The 12,083-nt window shown below is 38.9% G+C and overlaps 1 protein-coding gene across 1 annotated transcript in view; it reads left to right on the plus strand.

The window, feature by feature from the left end:
* The first annotated feature begins 10,748 nt into the window (after positions 1–10,748).
* Positions 10,749–12,083, plus strand: part of LOC102240707 (vasculin-like protein 1) — a 5,727-nt gene continuing 4,392 nt past the window's right edge. Inside the window, exon 1 of the mRNA XM_014531387.1 lies at positions 10,749–11,893. The gene's annotated coding sequence lies outside the window, so the exon portion shown is untranslated. The remainder of the gene's footprint in view (positions 11,894–12,083) is intronic.

Here is a 12,083-nt window from a genome sequence, read left to right on the forward strand (position 1 = left end):
ATATATATATATATAAAAAGTTAAAGCCCTTTTATTTTAGCCCCTGTTATGAAGGAAGCTTTTTGACAGATGCAAACAATAATTTCCACTCTTTCCCAGATTGGCTGGCAAAATATGCCATTTAAAGAATTAGGGACCCCCTCTCTATAAGAATTGTAAATTTCTTCCCATAATTTTTTAAACTTTTCTTTGAGCTTTTTAAAAAAATATTATTTCAAACATACAGAAAAGTTGCAAAAACAGTTCCAAGAACTTTTATAACTCATGTAGATATAATGTCTAAAATAGAGACACTCTCCTTTTAATCCCAAACAATCCTCCAATCAGGAAATTGATACAATGCTACCTTCCAATCTATAGAAACCATTTTAATTTTGACAGCTTCCCCAGTAGTGTCTTTTTCTTTTATGGTTTTGAACTTTACATTGCACTAATTTTTACCACTCTTCAATCTTTTTCCTCCTTTGCTTTAGTCTTCTTGAATCTGGAGCATTTTTTTTTAGTTTTTTCCCCTGTGATTCATGACCTTGACTGATTAAAGAGTACAGACATTTCATTTGGTAGAATGTCCTTCAATCTGGTCCTTTCTAAGATTTTATTATGACCAGACTCAGATCATCCATTCCTGGCAGGAAGACCCTAGAAATGATACTGTGTTCTTTCCAAGTTGATCACATGATGGAGGCACAGGATGGCCATTCATCCCAAAGCTGGTGATGCCAATTTTGACTACCTGCTCAAGGTGCCTGCTTTCTCTACTTTAAAATCACCATCTTTCCCTTACTCAATTAAAAAAAAATGTGTTGAGATACTTCAAAATTATGCCAGAAGCCTCAAACTCATTACACCTGCACTCACCAGCCTTAGAATTCTTTCCTGAGCGTTTTCTGAATTAATGACTTCTATATGTCTGTCAAATGGTGATTTTTTTTTTTACTTTCATCATTCATTAGTTGGTGTTCTACTCTTGGATAGATCTTTTCCTTCTCTTTCATTTATTTATTCATTCAGTTATTTATTTATATCAGTATAGGTTTATGGATTCTTATGTTATTCAATGAATTGTGATTTATGACTATCATTATTTATTATGATGTTCAAAGTTTTCCAGCATTGGCCAGTCAAAAACCTTGTAAACTGGCTCCCAAGTATTTTTTGCAGTGTGTGTATCATTATTATTTGAGCACTGTCTTACTTACCAGGATGGGATAATTCAAGCCCATAGTGTATCTTCCCCATCCAACCAAGTGCTGGAGTCAATTGTTTAAGTAGTTGTGGTGCCTTTTAGTGGAGAATGTTATTTGGAAACCAGAACCTGCTCTCAGAGTGCTCATTGCTACTGGAGTGTCACTGATTTTAGATCCTCCTGGGAAATAAAACTGAACTTCTATATGTATATATAATCAGATGTATATATGTACATATATATTTTATTTTCTTAAATATATTTTTATTGATTTCCGAAAGGAAGGGAGAGGGGGAGAGAGAGATAAAAACATCAATGATAAGCCTGGTAGATGTGGCTCAGTGGTTGAGCATCAACCTGTGAACCAGGAGGTCACAGTTTGATTCCTGGTTGGGGCACATGCCTGGGTTGCAGGCTTGATCCCCATTGGGGGATGTGCAGGGAGCAGCCGATCCATGATTCTCTCTCATCATTGATGTTTCTATCTCTCTCTCCCTTTCTCTTCCTCTCTGAAATTAATATATATATATATATATATATATATATATATATATATATATATATATATATATATATATATATATATATATATATATATATATATATATATATATATATATATATATATATATATATATATATATATATATATATATATATATATATATATATATATATATATAGGAATAAAACCGGTGACCTCTTGGTTCCTGGGTTGAGGCTCAACCACTGAGCCACACCTGGGCGGGCTGTATGTATATATTTTAATACACATAAATCTATATCTCTCTACCTATATGGCTATCCATTTACCTATCATCTATCTATCTAAAGTATAAATTCACTCCAATATTTCCAATTCCAGTTTATAATCTCAGGGTTATTTCTAGTTTTCCCCTTTTGTTAACTTTTTTTTTTTTTAAACAATGAGTAACCTTTCTTTAACTTTTTTTTCACATTGAGAAACCTGGATCTCATTATTGATAATATAGTTATATTTTCTCAAAATAACCATCTTTAACTAACTTGCTGTTATGCTTTGTCCCTCTTCTACCATGTGCAAGGGAAGGGCAGGAAGGAAGGGAAAGCAAGGGAAGGCTGCAGCTATACTTTCCATTTACAGGGCAAGTGTGGCCCTGAGCATTCACTATAGTGCATCTCTAGAGGTATTTCCTAATTATCTCACCTGTTTTAATTTCTCTCCGGCTCCAGGTTTGGTAGTGGAATGATTACAGAATATTTTATGGACTAAACGAAGAATACTGTTCAACAATGGTCCTCTGTTTACCTGCTATTTCTTGATTTCATCTGCCTTCTTCATCTGTTCTGCCACTGCCATTGATTTCTTTCTTACCTGAATTGCTTTAATAGGCTCCTAAATGCCGACAATCTTATTCCTCTCAGTATCTTTCACATAAACTCCAGAGTGATCCCTCTAAAACACAAAGCTGAGTACAACATTCTACTGCTTTAAAATTTCTCTTCCTACTGCTCCAAACTCCTTAAGGTGTTTTCTAACATTTTTTATAGGGTGACCCCCAAAATGTATACACACCCTTTGAATAATTATAAAGGCAGTATTTAGGAAAATACGTTTCATTTTCCAAATTGAGCTATCAGCTATTAAATTGTGTATAAATTTGGGGGGATAGCCTGTATAACCTAGTGGATTCTTCTTTTCTCTCCAAATCCATCTCTAGTCACTTTCTTCACTGAACTTTCTATGTCAGCTACCACAGGTACTTGTATGTATTAAAAAAAGACTTGCTGGGAAGCAACAATTAAGAATCGTTTTTTTTTTGATGTCACATTATCTGGATTTGAATTCTTTTTTATCATCTGCTTAGGCATATGTTTTTTCGATACATTTACTATTATAGTGAAAGAACCCACCCAAAACTTAATGGTACAAAACAATAATGATTTTAAGACCACAAATTCTGAGGGTCTAGATTCAGGAAAGGGCCAGTGGTTGAGCATTGGTCTGGAGGATCCACTTCCAAGATGATTTGCACATCTGGTTCCTGGGTGGGGTGGCTGAAGGATGGGCTCAGCTGGGTTGTTGACCAGAGTACCTCCGTGTGGCCACTCCAGCATCGCGATCTCCAGATAGTTGGGCATTTTGCTGGCAGCTCAGGTATCCAATACATGTGTTCTAGCAAACCAAGTGGAAGCTCCTTGGCCTTTTATGACCTGGCCTTGGAAGTCACAGTGTCCCTTCCACTGTACTCTTGGTCAAAGCAAAATTCAAGGAATGAGAACATAGATTCTTTCACCGTTTTAAAACTTTCATACCTTGGAAATTACTATTTCCATGCTTATTTTCTTTACCTGTAAAATGGAAGTACTATAAGTATGAGTTAAATGAGATATCTTTTAAAGAGACCTAATACATAGCAAGTGGTTGATAAATATTAGGTACTAGAGGCCTGGTGCACCAATTCGTGCATGGATGAGGTCAGGCTGGCCTGCCCCGATAGGGGCCCATTGGGCCAAGCTGGCAGGGGGAGGGGCTGTGGGCAGTTGGCTGGCTGGCCCTGCCCCTGATCAGGGTGTTGGGGGCCGATCGGGGCGGGGCCAGCCAGGGGGAGGGGGCCGATCAGGGCCTAGATCAGGCTGGTTGGCTGCTGCAGTGCCCATCATAGCCAGCGGTCGTTCTGGTCGTTCTGGTCATTCCACCATTCAGGTTGCTGGGCTTTTATATATAGAGATTTTTCTTTTTCAATGACAGCCTAGAATTCAGTTACTTTTCTTCATTGCCTATAGGAAGATCAACATTTCTTTCAGGAAGTCTTATCTTACTCCTCAAGCTGCCTTAGGTCCTCCCCAGATCAGGTAGTTTGATCTCTATAGTGTTTTACAAATGCCTATTTATGTGTTTGTTTCCCCACCAGTCTGAGCCACTCTAGGCCAAAGACAGTTAAGTATGGTATTTTTAGCCTACATTATAGTGTCTGGGCCAGAGTAGGTGTCTAATAAATGCTTGAAGGATGTCTTTATTCTTAGAATTCTAACAGGGCCCTAACATAGAACCCACACCTGAAACCTATATGTTAAACCAATAAATTTAATTTAAAAAAAGAAAACAGGGCCCCAAGACCGTGAGACAGGATGAACACATACCCAATTTGCCTGGAACATTCTCCATTTACATCTGCCATTCCAGCACAGTTATTAATAGTGCCACATTTTATTCTCAAATGGTTCCCAGCGTGGATAATAAATTATACAATATTACTGAAAGAACCTTCTAGAATTTTAGAATCTCAATAATGTTGATAAAGGAGAAACTGCCCTTGACCCTCTGACACTCTCCTATCATAGCAGAGGTGCTCATGGGTAACACTGGGGCGTGGGAAACGTGCCTCTCACCGAGGACGGGGGAAGCTGCTGTGGGAAATACCCCTTATGACATCCCAGTGAACCAGCCTATGGTGCTGAATCACTGGCAGCATTTCTCAAAAGTGAATGAAGAAATCACTTCCCATTGACTCAAAGGGTGTGGGGCTGTCACTGGTCCATAATGACTAGAAAGGAATCACCTGGTTAGCTTTGACTTATGTTGAAATGTGGCTTAAGTCCACTCTGAAATCCTATTTCCTGTGGTTCTCCAAGGGTCTTCGGGTACCACCACAGATATTTTTCAGGAAGTATTGACTGGTGAGTGCTCTTGGGGTAGGCTGTAAAGGAGTTTGAAATGGAACAAAATTGGATTAGGACTAAACTGTAAAGAAGCGAATGCTCTGATGTTTACCCTTACCTGGAAAAACAGGTTTAAAAGATACAGGAAATCAGGCCATAAGCTCACTCAAGAAAGAAGTTTGAAAGAATGTGTCATCGCCTCAGATAGTCCTGCCAAATTGCCATTTTTGGAAGTGAACAGGGACTTTTTTGCTTTCTGGCTGGTATTCCTCATTTTACAAGGCCTGGTTTAAGTTCTGCTTTGCCCTAGAAACTTTCCTGGGTTGCCACAGACTGCCTCACCTTCCCTCGACCTCTGCTTCTCCCCACTTCTTGAGCTGGACTTTATTTTAAAAACTTATCTGGCCATTCTCCTACAATGACAATAACCTTTGAAATAACACTTCTGTGTGCCAAAGACTGTGCTGAGTGCTTTGCAATAATCACTCCTTCTAATCCTTACCACAAGGCAAATACTGTTACTTCCATTTTATAGATAAGAAAAATAGATAACATTGTATGATTATTTATGTTTTAAGCATTACACAATCCCTTTCTCAAGAACAACAAATAGGTTTCTCACCTCTTGTTACTTAATTTCTCTACATACAGTAGGAATTCAAAGGAGCAAGTTATTAATATTAATGGCTGATATTACTTTATATCTGCTTCATGAAGACAGGATTTTAAAAAATATGTTTACTGATTTTTTAGAGAGAGGAAGGGAGAGGGATAGAGAGATAAAAAACATGGATGAGAGAGAAACATCATCAATCGACTATCTCCTGCACGCCCCCTTCTGGGGATCGAGTCCACAACCCAGGCATGTGTCATGGGAATCGAACCAGGATCTCTTGGTTCCAGGGTCGACGCTCAACCATTGAGCCACACCAATGGGCTGAAGACAGGATTTTAAACATAAATATGTAGAAGGGTTCTACAGCCCATCTTTAAAGCCCTGGAAACCTCAGAAAGCCAGGGGAGTTAAGTATGAAGAGAAGGGATTGTAAGTATGTGGGACTTGCGATTTTTAGAGTTCATTGATGTTGCTTTTAAAACACAGGAAACTTTGCTCAGCATTTGTTTAAAAAAGGAAGAAAATGTTTAAAATGTTATACACATTGTGACTATTTGAATATTCTCTGGTTGATTTCCTGTATTACATCTTTGAAAATATCCTGATTTTCCTATATATTCTAGTGCTGAGTGATATTTCCTGTTGCAGCCTAAAACATTGAATTTGACCCTTAACGGGAAGTGTCAATATCAGCATCAGCTGCAGTGACAGAGATGTTGAACAGGGACAAATTGAAATGGAAACACATTCAAATTTTGACCTTAAAGTAAGCCCCATGTACTAAACTAGAGGCCTGATGCACGAAATTTGTGCAAGCAGTAGGCCTTCCCTCCCCAGGCTGCCGGCACCGACTTCCCTCTGGGACCCGAGACCACCCACCCACCACAGCCTGCCAGTTAGTGGCCTGGGCTTCTCTCTTTGGGGCAATTGTGGAGCCCCTGATTGATCACCCTGCCGGCCACTGGCCTGGGCCTTTCTCTGCGGGACAATCATGGGGCGATGGCCGGGCCCCTGACCAATCGCATTGTATCCTCATTGGCTGGCCTGGCACCAGTGGGTGTCATAAAGTGGTCCTGGATGGTTGGCCGGATGGTCATTCCACTGTTCAGCCATTCGGTCTATTTGCATATTATGCTTTTATTATATAGGATAAGTACATAAATGCGTATGAAATAAGTATGCGTACTTTATCATAACTTTAAGTCTGATTTTTAAAAAATACATATATTTTATTGATTTCAGAGAGGAAGGTAGAGGGAGAGAAACATCATTAATGACAGAGAATCATTGATCAGCTGCCTCCTGCGTGCCCCACACTGGGGATTGATCCTGCAACCCGGGCATGCGCCCTGACCTGGAATCGAACTGTGACTTCCTGGTTCATAGGTTGACCCTCAACCACTGAGCCACACCGGCCAGGCAAGTATGATTTTTATTGTCAAAATATTTTCCTTTGAAGTTCTTTGACTCTTGCCTTGAAGAGTTGGCCGAATAGCATTTTTGTGTTTTTTTTATCTTGCATACCCAAATTGTCAGATACTCTGTTTGAAGAGGCTTTTCAAGGCAGAATCATAAAAATTACAGATGGAAAATTAGGTCATTTTATCTGTCTTTTTCCAATACAGGCTGGTTCCTTATAAAATACTCCCCAATATTTTTTTCATCCTCATTTAGAGTTATACAAGTGATGGGTCCATTACTGGTTTGGTTGCCCTGAGAGATTATTCCACAGAACTATAGGACTAGCTGCAGGTATATTTTTTTCTATGATTTTCAACCTAAAATTTCTTTTGCTCAATTTCATTTCATTACCCCTTGGACCACCGGTATAGTTCTTCACAGAAGGTTGCAAGGTGCACTATTTGATAGAAAATGAAACCTCTGCAGAAGTCCATTAAGAAAAAAAAAAAAAAGAAAAGAAAAGAAAAGAAAGAAAGAAAGCGAGCATATGGTTGATCACAGCTAGAAAAGATTGTTCCAAAGAGAAAATTCTTAGTCCTTAATTGCTCAGCAGTAATCAACACTCCTGTATTTTACATTCAGTTGGATGATTCTTTCTTCTAAAGAATTGAGGTTATTCTGATTTCCTTAAGGAGTGAGGTGTGTGTGTGTGTGTGTCTGTGTGTGTGTGTGAGAGAGAGAGAGAGAGAGAGAGAGAGAGAGAGAGAGAGAGAAAATAAAAATACATTGAAAATTTCCCCTACCCTTTGGCTCTATGTGTCCTCAAACTATTTTATTTTAGGCTTGTTACTTCTCTCATCTTTTCCCATCATCAAGATAGCAGGAACCACAGGAAACTCTCTATATCTTTCCATCTTTCAACAAAGAATACTCATAATAATTATGGGAATTGGGTCTATTCATGTTTGATGTGCATAAACTTTATTTATTGTGTGTTTATTGACACAACAAAAGGATGGTGGGCATTTCTTAAACATAATCACAGAACTGGATTAGAAAAGGTTCCTAAATGCCTTTTTAAGTAGGTATAAAAATATCAGGCCTCCCTCTCATTTATGGAAACATGAATGAAATAAGCACCTTGATCGACTTAGTCTTGGGTTGTCTAGAATTCATTCCCAAGTAAGTTAGACTTAGATCAATATGTTCAGTTCAGCTGCATACGCTAGCCATATCCTGGGCCTTTCCAATTTGACAGTCCCAGAAACACTAACCTCAAGGCTTGATCTGTGTTGTATTGGTCCCCGTAGTCCACAGCTGAGCCCAGTGCCTGGCAGACATCAGGTGCTTTGTTGGATAATTGAAGCATGAGTCATGCACAAATTAGAAAAAGGTAGTAAGAGCTGTCATGTGTCTAATATTTTTGACACCTAGCACTGATTATTTTTAATAAACTGCAGATGAAAAATGTATTTCAGTAATAATTGTGATATGAAGTGAATAAAAATAACAGCCAGAAACATAGAAAAAATTTAATTACATTAATATACTATATAATCATGCAAATAAATAAATTACAAATAAAAATAAAACATGTTACAGAACAAAAATATTTTAGCTGCATATATATATATGTATATATAAATACATACAATACATTCATGATTTCTTGAGAGAAGGGAAACTATTTTATACTATCATGTACAGTACTCTGTTCTATTATATCCAGAGGCAGAATTGAAGTAACTGAAGTTTACCTTTTTTTCTTCACAATTATTGTTTGCTTTGAATCCATTGTTTTATACTTTGAAAGCTGCCATTCCCTAAAGGTTGGAGACATAACTGCCCCTAGGCAAGCTCAAAGGATTCTGAGTCATTCTGAGTTTACTCTCAAAATGAATGTAGACAGCTGAGTCTCTGAAGAAATGGGAGTTCTTTGATTTGACTTCAATGTTGAATACAATGTTTGTTAAAGAATAATATATTCTTTATATATTTGAAGATGATATTTGTATTATTAAAATTCAACAGTAACCACAGCAATTGTTTGGAACTTGGACCAACAAAAGATATTTTGGGTGGGAGGAGTATTTTATCATTGACGTTGTTTAGAGTTGACGGAGCATGGGGAAAATAAAAAGCAGTGTACCTTTGAGTTTATTATTTATTTTAGTTTATTATTTAAAATTTTAAAATTCTCTACAGACTATGATGAATTGCTTGCACCTGGGGCAGACCGATTCCATTGTCCTGTCCTTGGTACTAGTATGCCATTATGGGAGACATTAATTTTGCTTTGAACACAATTTTATTTTTTAAAATGTTAACAATTTCAAGTTATCAAGTTTGACATCCATGGTTTTCGGTAGCCAATAAATATTTTATGAATGCTTAACTAGGAGAGAGTGTCGGGTGGGTGAAACCCTGCAGAAGGGGGCTGTGGGCAGTCGGAGAGTAATAGACCATCCCAGGCCCTGGGGGAGGAAGAGCAAGGACATCTGCACTTGAGAAAGGGAAGTGAGCAGTAGCCCAAAGAACTGATTTGACGTTCTGTTGGTGATTATCTTGGGCTGGCAATGGGAATCACAGAAGCAAGTCAGTTTTTCTAGGCTTCACTTCCAATCTCATCCTTTTAATTTTTACCTTTGGTCAGTGTTAGCCATACATGTTTCCCCCATTCTATTGCCCAGTTCCTGAAGAGATCCCTCCCACTCTTCCTTCTGTGGCTTATCTGCTTCTGTCAGGCAATTCCATAGTGAAACTGTGCAAAACAGTGAAACACTAGCCGTATCTCAGGGTCATCTGGAACATTTGTATGCCAAGTGTGTGGTGCAGGTAGGGAGTACTGTGCATGAAATTCTCTCTGACTCTCTTCTCTTCTTGTACTTGGCAGGGAAACCCTTGCCATCCTTTGCAGGCTTTGTGTATACTTCCTCTCCAGTTGGAGCAAGGGTAACCAATAAGTTGTTGTTGTTGTTAATCCTCACCAGAGGATATTTTTCCATTGATTTTTAGAGTGGAAGGGAGAGGGAGAGACACACAGAGAGAAACATCAATGTGAAAAAGACACATGGATTGGTTTTCTTCCACACAGACTTGCAACTGAGGTACATGCCCTTGACTGGAATCGAACTCGGGACCCTTCAGTCTGAGGGCTGACGCTCTATCCACTGAGCTAAACCGGCTACGGCCAGTAAGTGCTATTTTTAAAAATATATATTTTTATTGATTTCAGAGAGGAAGGGAGAGGGAGAGAGAGAGATAGAAACATTAATGATGAGAGAGAATCATTAATTGGCTGCCTCCTGCATGCCCCACACTGGGGATGGAGCCCACAACCTGGGCATGTGCCCTGACCAGGAATTGAAACACAACCTCCTGGTTCATAAGTGTGGCTCAACCCAGAGAAGTCTCATACAAGTATATGGGAATGCTTTATAACCTGCTTAATCTTAGCCCTTCCATCTCCTACTCACTTATCAAAACTGGAATTTCAGCATGGCCATTAGGCTAGCTACTATTTAAAAACAACAACAAACAAGTATTGATGAAGATACAGTAAAATTGGAATGCTTATGTACTGCTGGTGAGAATATAAAATGGTACAGCCACTATGAAAAACAGTATGACAGTTTTAAAAAAAATAAAATCAGAATTAATATGTGATCTATCATATATGCACTTCTGCACATATACCAAAAAGAATTAGCCCAGCCAGTGTGGCTCAGTGGTTGAGCATTGAACCATGCACCAGGTTGTGGGCTTGATCCCCAGTGGGGGTTGTACAGGAGGCAGCTGATTGATGTTTCTCTCTCATTGATGTTTCTCTCTCTCTCTCTTCCTCTCTATCTAAAAATAAATAAAAATATACTTAAAAAAATAATTAAAAGCAGGGCCGGCAGTGTGGGCCGGGCAGCCATTTTGGGAAGAGCTTTGTTATGGTTGTGGGCTCTCCAGCTCTGCGGGATCAGGAAGCCGAGGACACGTCCTCAGACACCGCGGTGTCGCGTGCCTGGCTGCAGCCCGGCCGCTGCCCATGTTAGATTCCTGTGGCCTTTTAAATTATTGAATAATGATGGATATGGATCCAAAATAATAAATGACTTCTCTACTGAAGCAATAGAAGATTCTTCACATCACCTTCCAGTAGCTCAATTTCAGTCTTCAGGAAAGGGCAAAACAAGTGAAATACAGAAAACTGCAGAGAAGAAAACCTCACTTTGGAACTGTCTTTCTCCTTGACTACTCCTTAACCCCCATCTTTCTACTTGTTTTAATTTTGCTGTGAATTTATAAATAGTGAAGACCAAAGAAATAGAAGATACATTTGGGAGCTTTATACCAAGAAATTTGCCTTGAAAGCTGCTATTCTTTGGAGGGAAAAGTATATCAAGTTCCTGTCTAATTTTTTTTCAAACAAGATTTCTTATATCCTTAGATTTTGAAGAATAAAACAAATATAAATACATATCTGCACACTTTTTTAAGCAGCTGTGTAAGAATAATGAGATTTGTAAATTAAGGGCTTTTCATGTGGATGTTTTGCCACTGGAGTTGAATGCTCAGAAGACCTTTTATAGCTCTTTAATATTATATTTTTTATCTGTCACTTAGATGACATTATTTGCCCTTGCAAGTCCACCTATCTTTCTAGTTATGCCCTTGTTATGAACAGTGTTTGTACTCACTGTGCAAATATCCATGTATTATCTATTTAAACAACATCATAGAGCCATCACTCAAGGAAGTTGAATGAGGTGAACATAGACATAGATCTTTCCCCTTCCCCCCATTTTTAAATGTAACAAATACTTTTTTCATCTTCCTTTCCCCCTCCCCCTCCCCCCTTTTCCCTTTTGGAAACCGTGTCAGGAACTAGGTAGTTTAAGATGAGCAATTGAGGGGACTGAGAGAGTGATCCACACAGAGCCTGGCTTCTTTGTGCTTCATCATAAGGTGTGCTGCTGGTCAGCCTTATTAAGCACCCTTCTAACGAGAACCTCGTGGGAAATCCAGCTGGCAGACTCAAGGAGTTCAGGAAACAGGACCACAGTGCTGGAAGCCGGTCCATCCTTGCTGCTTGACACAGTTGCTGCAGGGAAGAAACATCTGCACAGCATATGTTTCAAGGGACCTGGCGTATATGGCATACTGTTCTTAATATGTTTGCTCCCCTTCTTGGCGCTATGTGTTTTAACCAAGGTCACCTCTCCGAGAAAGGTTGTTTCCCCAGGTAGG

The sequence above is a fragment of the Myotis brandtii genome, unplaced genomic scaffold (assembly GCF_000412655.1).
Source record: "Myotis brandtii unplaced genomic scaffold, ASM41265v1 scaffold8, whole genome shotgun sequence".
Taxonomy (NCBI): domain Eukaryota; kingdom Metazoa; phylum Chordata; class Mammalia; order Chiroptera; family Vespertilionidae; genus Myotis; species Myotis brandtii.